This window comes from Podarcis raffonei, chromosome 8 (assembly GCF_027172205.1).
Source record: "Podarcis raffonei isolate rPodRaf1 chromosome 8, rPodRaf1.pri, whole genome shotgun sequence".
In the NCBI taxonomy this organism is placed as follows: Eukaryota; Metazoa; Chordata; class Lepidosauria; order Squamata; family Lacertidae; genus Podarcis; species Podarcis raffonei.
Window position 1 is genome coordinate 68,779,994 of NC_070609.1, and position 13,233 is coordinate 68,793,226.

The 13,233-nt window shown below is 43.4% G+C and overlaps 1 protein-coding gene across 6 annotated transcripts in view; it reads right to left on the minus strand.

Annotated features, from left to right (window-relative positions):
- The window catches only part of PRDM16 (PR/SET domain 16), a 455,772-nt gene that overhangs the window by 87,668 nt on the left and 354,871 nt on the right, over nucleotides 1–13,233 (minus strand). The window lies entirely within an intron of this gene.

Here is a 13,233-nt window from a genome sequence, read left to right on the forward strand (position 1 = left end):
CCTTCTTCTCCTTCCATGGTTCATTTCACATACCATACATTCCTGCATATTTTACTGCAACCATTCAAATCAGTTTGTCACTTTCACATCAATCAAATATTATTTACACTGTTGAATTTGTCTTAATGCTGCCAGCATTTTCAGCTGTGTACAGTTATTTTCCACATACTCAATAAATGTTTTCTACTCTAAATATATGTTCTCCTTGCTCTCTTATTCTGTGTGTTAGATCTGCAAGTTCTGCATGTTCTGTGCACTTAAGTTGCCAATCCTCTTTAGTCTCTATGGTCTTTCTGGGACTCACCAAAGACCTTCTGTTTCCAACAAGTCTCTCCCATGAAGATTTTTTCCCATTCCAGTTCGTTTCTGTGCTGGACTTGAAATTGTTTTTATATGTGAAACGATTTTAATTACTTTCATATCTGAATTTGTTTCAATGTTTCTTTATATGCAAACTTGTTTTCCATGTGCATTTATCATGAAATGTTTAACGGGAAGTGATTCATAATTGGTGCTTATGTTCTGCCTCTGCTCAGAGGCAGTAATCCCCCGAATCCCAGTTGCTGGAAAACCACAGGTGGGGACAGTTGCCCTTGTGCTCAGATCTAAGCATCTGATTGGCCACTGAGAGAACAGGATGCTGGACCAGATGAGCCACTGGCCTGATTCAGAAGGCCTCTTTCTTGTGCTCTGATGTAATAGAAGCACAATGTCTTTGCTATAACAAACTGCAAAATGAGATGAGCGTGTTTCATTTAATCTGAGAAGCTTTGCTGGATATGCTTCATGAAAATTTGTGTGGCCTTAACATTTTGCTAAGTGCATTCCCCCACCCCAATTCGAGAGGGATTTTTTTTTTTAAGTGAGTATCAAAAATGAAAGATCCTGCATGGTCACTCTCAGGCTGACACCTCATCTGAAAATGAACCTGAGTTTTTAGATTTTTCTGATGATCAAGGACATGAGGTTCAGACCTCCCCTCTCAGCAATCTGCCTCTGTCCTCCAAACGTTTCCAGCCTCGCTTACTGAACAATTGAAAGGGATGCGGGTGGTGCTGTGGGTTAAACCACAGAGCCTAGGACTTGCCGATCAGAAGGTCGGTGGTTCGAATCCCCGCAATGCGGTGAGCTCCCATTGCTCGGTCCCTGCTCCTGCCAACCTAGCAGTTCGAAAGCACATCAAAGTGCAAGTAGATAAATAGGTACCGCTCCAGCGGGAAGGTAAATGGCGTTTCCGTGCACTGCCCTGGTTCGCCAGAAGCAGCTTAGTCATGCTGGCCACATGACCCAGAAGTTGTACGCCAGCTCCCTTGGCTAATAAAGCAAGATGAGGGCCACAACCCCAGAGTCGGCCACGACTGGACCTAATGGTCAGGGGTCCCTTTACCTTTACCTATTATTACTACATTGTCTTCAGACTTACAGTTGTGGCTACCTACAGAGAAATTTGTTAAACCTAAGAAGGCTGCCCCTTCCTCACTGCAAAGAGCTCAGGTTGATTTGGACATAGGGCATTCCCCTAACACATTCACCTTCATAGTTGATGACGAGAATGAGGATTTTCCCTTGCCTTCCTCCCCAACCCTTTTCCGACCCTTGCTGTGATTTACAAAAAAAGGGCCTTCTCTAGCTCTTTCTTCAGATGTTAAACCTGATATTTTTATTAAACCACAATAACCCAAACATCCTCCCCTTTACGTCTCCCCTGCTGGGCAATGCCATGTTGAAACAGAAGCAGCCAGAAATAACCCGGGATCTTGCTGTAATTGGCACAAGTTGACTCTTCCTCTCTTCAACACACACCATGGAACTGAAGGCATAAACACATTAGCTTTGACATGCTTTGGTAAGAGAACAGGATGAAACTGCTCAGAGACATCCTCCTGGTGACGTTCTCATCTATGTTATAAACAGAACCCCAAATGACACTCTACCTCTTCCAGCCTTGCAGAGATCACACACACACACACAAACACAGAGTTCCCAGAGTTAACTGATAATCAGCAAAATTAATTGATTCACTCTTGCAAACATCACCCTCTCTCCAAATTGCTATGTGTCTCTATCAACTTAAATTGCAATCATCCTGATGGATTTTCATCCCTGTAAGCTGCAATGGGAGTCAATGGTGATTGAAAACTGGAATATAAACACAAGTGATGTTTGGAACTCCTTGCTTATTGATCTCAGGCAGGTACCGCCTGTGTTTCTATAGATGCCTGCTGAAAGCTTGCTTTTGTTTTTAATTTCAGCTTGCCTGCCATATGTATATAATTCACCAAACGCAACCATCAATGCTTTTTCTTTCATCCAACCACTCAAAAGGGTGTGCATGGTTCCAGTACATATGTTTTGACTGGATAAGGAGACCGAGAGGAGCTATGATAGCCATCTTCCAATATTCACAGGCCTGTCACAGGCCTGCTCCGGAGGGTAGGACTCGAACCAATGGATTCAAGTTACAAGAAAGGAGATTCTGACTAAACACCAGGAAGAACTTCATGGTGGTAAGAGCTGTTCTGACCGCGGAATGGACTCCTTTGGAAGGTGGTGGACTCTCCTTCATCTGAAGTTTTTAAGCGGAGGTTGGATGACCACCTGTCAGGGATGCCTTAGTTGAGATTCCTGCACTTCAGGGGGCTGGACAAGATGACCCTCAGTGCCCCTTCCAACTCTACAATTCTATGATTTTGAATGCCAGTTTATGGACATTTAATCCATGAAAAGGCAGGTGATTCTTTAGCTGGTTGAAAACCACGATTTAAAGCATTTTAGTTCATGCATTCTGTACAAGGACATATTGTTTTGAAGATGCATTGCTCCTTTGCGTTCAGCAGGGACACTATAATCTAAAAGAGCACATCGGAGAGCAGATACTAAATTAGTTCCTCGTTTTTCGGTTAAACCTGTGGGGTTTACACACAGACACATTGTCATCACTCAGACTCTCTCCACATGTAGGTTTTAAACATGGTGTGCAATTTATGGGAACAGATGCCCCACTCAGTCTAGGTCACATTCGCACATGGTCACTCGTAAATCCCTTCAACCCCACTCACACACTAAGCTGCAATTCCATAAAAAATCCACACTTCTATACAATCTTAAATGTAGCTCCAAATGTATGGAGATACACTTGTTGAACCAGGAACTGCAACAGAACATCTAGGGGTTGCAAATAATAGTGAGAAGCCTAAGATCTAGGAGATGAGGATCAAGTCAACCAGTGCTGATGTTCATAAATACTGTATTCTTCAGGCATTCCCTACTAAGAGAGGGTAGACATCTGTTTGTTCCCCACTTGTCTTGCTTTCCTGAACATGCATTCTGATTCTCATTCATTTTTTATTTTATTGTTTGTTTTGTCCGTGTGCACGCACACACACAGAGAGAGACTTAAATGAGTGCAGGAGCTGCATACGTTTTGGATGTCAACAAGAAAACTACAATACCTACTCATACCATGTTTCAATGTTATTTCTAAGACCTTCCTCAATAATATTGCTGCTGTTGTTTAATGAATCCCTTTTCACATAAACCTCAGGGCAATTTACAATCTTCTTGAATTGTCGTATGTGTTATGTATTTCCTACCCACCCTTTCAAGATTCATCATGATACTGGGGAAAATAAAATGTTGTCCTCCAGCTGTTCAGAGCTATAATAGCTCTACAGAAATGCAAAATAATAGAGGGGAGGATGGGTTTCCCCTCCCTCTCCTTCTACTTTTAGTGCTAGCCCAACACTCTTCCTGAAATGCTAGTTTTCCACATGCAAGACATTTTGTGTTTCTTTTACAAGAGGCAATATCTCAACATTGAATCATTGCTCTCAGAGTTTGAGGGGGCATGGCCCATCAATACACACAACAAGTCCTACTGCCCATGGTGTGGCTTCATCTCTTGAGACTCATCACAGATACAAGTCATCCCTCAATATTACAGTACGAAGGGCACTCCCAGGCATTATGTTCACTCACTTTTTGGAAGGCACCTACATGAGGCTGTCATCAAACTGCTATTGCTCTGCTTCTCTGGAGAGCTCAGAAAACTCTACCTTTGGAGAAGGAGGTACAGCATCAGTACAGGGGCAGCTCTAGGTGTGTGGAGGCACACAGAATGCCCACCATCAGTTTGACAGGCCCTCCAAGGCAGTTTGCATGGGGCAGAGAATATCATTCCCATTTCCCTTCCATCTCCTTTCTACCCCTTTGTCCTCTCAAGTTCACTTTCCAGGAACAGGCAGGTGTCTTGGACCTCTCTGTGAATGACAGTGTCACAACGCTGGAGTCAGGTTCCTATTCACCTGGGGACAAGATTAGGGATGCAGAGTGGAAGACGGAGTTGGCCTGAGGGAAAAGTCCCAGAAACTCCTAACCAACCATAAGCATTTTATTTTTATTTTTCAGATTTGGCATTGCTTTCCTCTGGCTTAGAAAGCTGCAGATCGGAAGTCCAACTGCAATCAGAGTCTCCCTCACTCTGCCACAATATATGATTGCTAAAGCTGGCTAGGGCCCTTTTAAATAAAGAGGCTCATCTCAGGAAGTGTGGAGCTGGCTACTGAGATGGAGCTCCCATTTAGGGGTCCGTCTTGATGGCTGCTGCTGAAGCAACATCGGAGCCCTGCTCTCCTTAAGTATTCAGCCTGAGCCCTGAATGGAGCTGTCCAGGGTACTGCTGCCTCAGCTGAGGTACAACCCAACTTTTTTTTGGGTGGTATAATAATGAAGGCACTATTATAAAATGAGCTGCTTTGGAGCACTGTTCACAGATATACGCACAAAAATATGCATCCTGAATTGTGAGGAATCTGGTGCAATCCTGCATGTTCCATAGTAACAACAACAACAACAACAACAACAACAACAACAATTTATTATTTATACCTTGCCCATCTGGCTGGGCTTCCCCAGCCACTCTGGGCGGCTTCCAACAAAATATTAAAATACAGTAATGCATCAAACATTAAAAGCTTCCCTAAACAGGGCTGCCTTCAGATGTCTTCTAAAAGTCTGGTAGTTGTTGTTCTCTTTGACATCTGGTGGGAGGGTGTTTCGCAGGGCGGGTGCCACTACCGAGAAGGCACCCGCCCTCTGCCTGGTTCCCTGTGACTTGGCTTCTGGCAGTGAGGGAACTGCCAGAAGGCCCTTGGTGCTGAACCTCAGTAGAACGATGGGGGTGGAGACGCTCCTTCAGATATACTGGACTGAGGCCACATTAATAACCACCAGTCCGGAAGCACCATAAGCAGTGGAGGAGTGTCAATTAGGGCAAGAGAGGCACTGCCTTCTCAACCTCAGCCTGTCTACCAGTTACCTGCCTGCCTTCTTAATTCCAACTAACTCAGGGGGTAGCACTGCCTATCAGTTTCCTCCTCCTTAGCCTCAGTGTTGCACCGGAAGAACTCAGACGGGAGCAGTACGTGGACAGAACGAGTTGACTCTGCTTGTCATTGGCTCTGGTGCCACCTACTGTTGGCCTCCCTGCCTGCTGCTCCACCAGTCGCAATGGGCACCAGCTACCACAGACTCAACACTGCTGGAAGTCAGCCGAGCTTCTCAGCAAAGACTCCAGTCCTTTTCAGCTGTTTCTGTCCCTGTGATCACACAATCAGAAAATGGGAAGATGATCCTGAAGAGTTCTAAACTATGAGGCAGGAGTACATATATAGAGCAGACACCTCACTTCAGTGCTTTGGCTCCAAGCATAGATGGTGAGAGCTGGATCATAAAGAAGGCTGATTGCCGAAGAATTGATGCTTTTGAATTATGGTGCTGGAGGAGACTCTTGAGAGTCCCATGGACTGCAAGAAGATCAAACGCATCCATTCTTAAGGAAACTAGCCCTGAGTGCTCACTGGAAGGACAGATCGTGAAGCTGAGGCTCAAATACTTTGGCCACCTCATGAGAAGAGAAGACTCCCTGGAAAAGACCCTGATGCTGGGAAAGATTGAAGGCACAAGGAGAAGGGGACGACAGAGGACGAGATGGTTGGACAGTGTTCTCGAAGCTACAAACATGAGTTTGACCAAGCTGCGGGAGGCAGTGGAAGACAGGAGTGCCTGGCGTGCTCTGGTCCAAGGGGTCACGAAGAGTCGGACACGAGTAAAGGACTAAACAACAACATAGATGGTGGAGGCATCAGGAGACACAGTTCTGGGGTCGGGGCCTGTCAGCATGACCCCATTCTGCACAATTAAAATCTGTAAGGTCAGGATGAATGAAGGGGATATCATTGCCCAGGATGAAACTAGGAAGCTGCCTTAATCTGAGTCACACCATCAGTTCATCTAGCTCAACATTGTCCACACTAACTGGCAGCAGTTCTCTAGGTTTCAGGCAGCCCTACCTGGAGATGCCAGCGATTGAATTGGGACCTTCTGCATGCAAGGCAGCTGTTACACCACTGAGCTTCAACCCTTAAAGTGAGCATTTCTTTCTCTCGGTTCAGTGAGATGAGCATGTGTGAATCTTCACCTCTAATAAGAATAACAGTAATAATAATATTAGGTTCCTGTTTGCTAGCCACACTTGCATTTGTTCTCCCAGCTGCTCGGGGAGTTTCGGCTTCTTTATCTGATGACATCCCTCAGGCTATTAATTTCATAAAAAGATCATTGTTCTTCCAGATGATCTTTACAGAAACATGTCCCTGGAGGACGGAAACATTTAGTTAATAATTTAACACTGCGCTGTCTGCAGATTTTCTCTCTCTCGCTCTCCTCCTTCCACCCCCCAAACCCAAAATGCGATCGATGAGGCAAACAATTGGTTTATTGAATCTCCCGCAGGCTTTTTTTATTTTCCAAAGACACCAAAAGAGAATGTAAAAAGGATAACTGCTCTTGGAAAATATATACATACACATACATACATACACGCACATAAATCAATGCAAGTTGCCAAAAATAATTGTTTTATTTTCTAAGGGAACGTTCAAGACACTATCGGATGCGATGACCCATAACACTGGTTTCTGAAGAGTATGGGGAACAGCTCGGCATTTATTGACACTTCGTTTCCAACCTCTGAGGGCTTTTCTTCTTTCTTTTAATGCTGTTTGCAAGTGAAATGCTTATAGCTCATGATTCCATTTTAAAACTTCTGTATTATTTGTAGATGATGGCTGGGAAAAGGTTGTCCATCCCCACAGAATTAACAATGAACCCCAGAAAACTCTATGGACTGATGGGAGAGGTCCAGCTGCCCTGGGAAGCACCAGGAGGTCTTGCTCTACCACTAATGACAAGCTAAGTTATACTCTGAGCAGAAAACTAATTAATTAATTAATTAATTAATTAATTAATTAATTAAATTTCATAACATTTGTACACCTCTTAACCTAAGTTAGTCATGCCCATTAAGTTCAATGGTTCTTCTCTCAGCAAGACAAGGGATACTCTCTCATTCCCTCTCTCTCTCTCTCTCATCTATCTATCATCTATCTATCTATCTATCATCTATCTATCTATCATCTATCTATCATCTATCATCTATCTATCTATCTATCTATCTATCTATCTATCTATCTATCTATCATCTATCTATCTATCATCTATCTATCTATCTATCATCTATCTATCTATCTATCATCTATCTATCATCTATCTATCTCATCTATCTTTCTTTCTATCTATCATCTATCTGTTTATTTTCTAATAACAATATTATTATAGGCTTTGGAGAACTGACTGCTTTTAAGGAAAGGGCTTTTAACAGTGCTGCATTTATTAGCTGTTTTCATGCCATCGTAGTTTTATTACTTCACACACACACAAACACAGCTTTTTTCTATAAAAAAAAAATTTAGGGGTACTCTCATTTTCCTACTCATATTGAAATATTGCTCCTCAATGAGGCCAAACTCATTGTTTTAATTTCCGTGGATCACCTTGAGTCCCAATTCTGAGAGAATGGAGGGACATAAATAACTATTACTGATATTACCATAACTACTACTACTACCCATAACGTGGTTCTCTGACTGATGTGCAACAGAAGTTTAAAACAAATGGCAAACATCTAAAATAATAATAATGCAATTTTAAAAATCTACTATAAAATCTGAACATACTTAAAAAAAAAAACCTGCAACAACACTTAAATTCATTTAAATCACACTGAGAGCTCAACAGTCACAATAACTAACCATTTCTATCCTGACTCTAATCTACAGAGCAAGGGGACTATTCAATTAACCTGCCGCAATGTGGCTGCTTAGAAATGTACAAAGCGGTCTTCAAGAAAATAGTCAGGTCTTGGTAGTTAGGTCTTTGGACCATCTGGCTCAGTAATTTCTATTCCGGCCGATAGCATCTCTCTTCTCAGCCCTTCCTAGAGGTGCTGGGGATTGAACCTGGGACCCTCTCCATTCAAAGCAGGTCCTCTACCACTCAGCCATGCTCCTTCCCTTAAGACAGGGGTCGGCAAACTACGGCCCAGGGACCAGATGCGGCCCACCAGGCTCGTAAATCTGGCCTGTGAACTAGCAACTCTAGTTCCATGTATTATCAGCTTTATACTTGCAGAGTGGAGATTTAGAATAATGAAATTGCAGAGTTAGGGTTGAAGCCAAGGGCCATCTAGTCTGACCCCCCTACAATGCAGGAATCACAGCGAAAGAATCCTTGACAGATGGCTAACCAACTTCCATTTAATGGAGGTTTCCCAAGGCTAGTGTGAAGCCTAGATTAAGAACTGACATCCACATTCCGCACACACGTGCATTAACATCCTCTCCCCCCACTAAAAAAAAAAAAGACTGTTCTTCTAGAGCAGGGGTCGCCAACGCACTGCCCGTGGGCACCAGCGATACCACTAGTTAGGCTACCTTTAAGAGCTAAAGCCCTCCTAAACTGTCTTGCATGATAAACATATGAAACGAACTTCAGAACGTAATAGAATATGACACTTCACTCTCATATTGTTTTCCCCCAAGTCTATTTCAAAAAAATAAATAAATAATAAACAAATAAACAAATCCTCCATTCTGATTGTGGCATAGTCTCACTCTGAGTGTCAATCTGCTGCATCATTTTCTCACTCCTGCCTTTTTGAACAACACACAAATCATCCCAGGGCTAAAGGATGTGAGCAGCACCACTCAATCTGACACAAACCACACTGGTGTGTGCACACACACACGCACGCACACAGAGAGAAACACAGAGAAACACAGAGAAACACAAACACACACACACACACGGCATCCCAAGCACAACAACCTCTTGCTATTGCTCTTTTTTAAAGACAACTTCTTTAATTCCACCGATCCTGGCCAGGCTGCTGCATTAATGATTGAGGCATTGCGTTACACACCTGATCACATTCAGCCAAAGCACCGCAGCACATTTTCTGATGCGTCGCAGCCTCTGAATAATTTAATTGCCTGAGCTGCGGATTGAAATTTATTAATGGTGTTGCCGTTGCAACCTTTGTGTTTATTTATGCAGGGTACAATCCAGCCAGAGTTAAGCACCTTAAAGCCCGATGTTTCATTTCAAAGGGGGGGGGGGGTTGGAAAGAGAGAAAGATGTGCAGACAATCTAGCTTTTTCCAGTTGTTGCATTTGTAGTCCAACTTTTACCCAGGGAGCATAAAATAGGAGGCAAGGTTCCTTGCTTGGCCAGTGCCCATCTCCTCAACAACCCTGTGAGGGAGGTGAGGATGAGAGACTGACTGATCAAGTGTGGATTTGAACCCAGGTCTCCCACATCCACACACTAACCACTGCAGCACTTGAGGCACTACCTTTCTGTTTTTAAGTACAGCTGGTGCCAATGATAAGCAGCGTTGGGGAGTTCCTAGGAATTCAACATGTTCAGGGTACAGAAAGCAGAAGTGCCCAATAGGTGTTTAAAAGGCCTCAGAGAAAGGAATGGTATTCAAGGATAGACAGACAGACAGAGAGAGAGACAGAGAGACATATATACACAAACTGCTCTCAAATTTCCAGAACGATATATTGAATTATGCTCCCACCCTCATTATACACCCAAGTCTCTGTGAAAATAGCCAGAATTTGCTGATTGTGATATCGAGGGACTTTGCCCTTCTCTCTTTTTCTTTTTGCACAATTAAATGTCAACCTGTTCATCAAGCTTTCATCCTAATTTGTTTATGGGGATATCAGATGATGTTGACTATTCGTTGAGCATCCACACTGACCTGTTTTCAGTGACGTTAGATGATGTGCCATTAAGCAAGTGTTGTCTCACACTTTCTAACTGCTTGCAAAAGCAGCTTCGTAGCTCAAGAGTGCCCAAATCAACATGCATTGTGCTACCTGGAAATAACCCCAGCAAGGCAGGACCCAATCTGAATGAAACACAGGGCCTTCTTAAACTATCAATTCATATATCTAATGGGTAAAAATGTAAGTCATATAGCAGCTTTATATGGCAAGAAAAGAACACCATAGAAGGTGTTCAGCGCCTCTCATGCTTCATTCTAAATCATAGTTGTGGCATCCCCTGCAAGCACCCCCATGGCTTCGTACCCAGTGAGACCGAACCAATCATGTTGGTGCTGACCTTTAAAGCTCTAAACAGCCTTAGTCCAGTATACCTGAAGGAGCGTCTCCACCCCCACCGTTCTGCCTGGACACTGAGGTCCAGCGCTGAGGGCCTTCTGGTGGTTCCTTCCCTGCAAGAAGTGAGGTTACAGGGAACCAGGCAGAGGGCCTTCTCGGTAGTAGCGCCCGCCCCGTGGAACGCCCTCCCTTCAGATGTGAAGGAAATAAGCAGCTATCCTATCTTTAAAAGACATCTGAAGGCAGCCCTGTTCAGGGAAGCTTTTAATGTTTGATGTTTTGTCGCACTATTATTATTATTATTCTGTTGGGAGCTGCCCAGAGTGCCTGGGGAAACCCAGCCAGATGAGCGGGGTATAAATGAATGAATGAATAAATCATCACCATCATCATGCTTCCCTACATCTGCCTCTGCCCCATTCCTCAAAGTTTAGGAAGCATCTCTAGGTGAGAAGAGTACAACCCTTACCCCAGAAAGGCTGCATACACAACACACATTCAAAGCACATGACATCCCCAAAGAATGCTGGGATATGTAGTTTGTTAAGGGTGCTGGGAGTTGCAGCTGTGTGTGTGTGTTGGGGGGAGGGTTAAACTAGAGTTCCTAGGATTATTATTTTATTTTGGGGGTGGAATCCATGTGCTTTAAAGGCAACTTTAATGTAAGGCGTATTTGCAGCCCCCGACCAGCAAAGGACAGTGTGCTCAGGAAGCACAGGCTGCCAACTTTGACTATCTCGATGTGCGAGAGCTGCCTTTCTCGCTGGGGAAGGGAATGCTGAACGTTCAAGGGGTTCATTTATGCAAAAAGGAAAACAAGGGGCAGCCACATGAAAGCCTGTTTGGGCTCCGTTTCCAAGGCAAAAACTGAGAGAGGCTTCAGTGTGCGTCGGCGGTCTGAGCCAGCAGCGAAGCAAATGACCCACAGAAGGTGAACCTGATGGCCGGTATAAGGGCCTTTTTATATAGTTTTGGCTTGGATTCCCGGCTGCCAGCGATATAATGTAACATAGCCGCGCTCCTCACAGAAATAATAATAAACTCTCACCAAAAACAAAAAAGGATATTTGGTTATGATACATCCCTCAGGTATATGGGGGTCTAAAACCAGAGACTGCATTAATGGTCTGTATTAGGGATTCTTTGGCCGTGGTCCACGGAGCAGTCAGCCCCACTGAAAGCAGCGGGATCAAGGATTTATTTACTTAAATCGGGGTGTGTGTGTGGCGGGGGGGGCAACCTCGGTTCTCCTTACAAAGCTCAAAGCAGCTTACATTATCACTTTGACATGAAACTAGGAGACTAAAAAAGCATTTCCTTTTTAAAACACACACACACACAAAATAAAACACCACTCAATACGTTCACTTAAAGCCTGCAGATTGTTATTTTTTTAAAGCATTTTCATTCAACATTGTTTGAAGGCAGCCAGATAAGACCAGATAGGATCTAGAAGGAAAGAAATCAACCTCAGAGAAGGCCCAGCTGCATGGCTCAGTCCTTGCTGAGGTGGGCTGTACCACTTTATATTACGATATCTCAATGAAGTGAAAGCTCTTTCCCACACACATCCCACTTGCAGAAAAAAATGGAATCTTCTTCCTGACATTCTAGCCTTCTATATGCAGGGAGTATGTACTGTTGTCCCCTTGGCGTTCAGAGCATTCAGTCATGTTATTATCACTAATATATTCAGTTTTACGCCTCTAAACTATATATTTGTGTAAGTGTTAGTTGGAGAACTGCATCACAAAAGCTGGATAAGTGTGGATTTTGAAGGATGGCTGTATTTTGTTTCTCATATTGTTCAGAAAGTCCAAATTTGATAGAGTTGGCTTTTAATGCAATCAAATTTATCCCCCATATCGACACTCAATTTGCATGTTTGCATTGTTCTGCCTTCTGTGGAGGGAAGTTCGCTTTTTAATGTACATTTTAATGCACATTTATTTATTTCATAAAACCTATACACTGCTTGATTGTAAAAAACAGCACACAATAAAATTGAGAAAATTCCACAACCATACTTTAAAACACACAAAATTTAAAAACAGATCAAAATTACATTTAGTCTGCCTTTGCTGTCTAGAAGCAGAAAAGGAAGCACTGAATCTCTTACATTGAAGATGCAAAATTCCAGAAATACACCTTCAGATGCAAAGCAGGCATTTTGAGTTCACTAAACATATCCAGTACATTAAAACTGCAGTTTCCGTGTTAAAATATGGGAGATGTTGAACATCCCTGGCTCAGATCTGCACATAGCCATGAAATACACTGGCTGGTGTTGGCCATATCACTTGAACCCCTAAGAGGTTGCCTGATGTTGAGCCAGACCATTGGTCCACCAAATTCAGCACTGGCTAGAAGCAATTCACAAAAAATCTTTCCTAGCTGTACACAGAGATGCTGGTGCTTCAGAACTTTTGCAAGCAAGGCCATGACCCTTCACAAACCTACCTACTCCACAGGACTGCTTAATCCAAAGCACATGTACTCAGAAGAAAACCTGCCCCCCACAAAAAAAATCAATGGGGCTTGCGCCTAGTAAAAATACCTAGGATTGCAGCCAGTGATGATAAAGTATTAACTCCATATATGGACCTGATGGAAGGATGGGTTACAAAAGCAATGACTACCTTTGGCTCCTTCCTTCTCTTATTTCCGATGTTATGATTCCGAGATCAGCTTGTTGAATGCC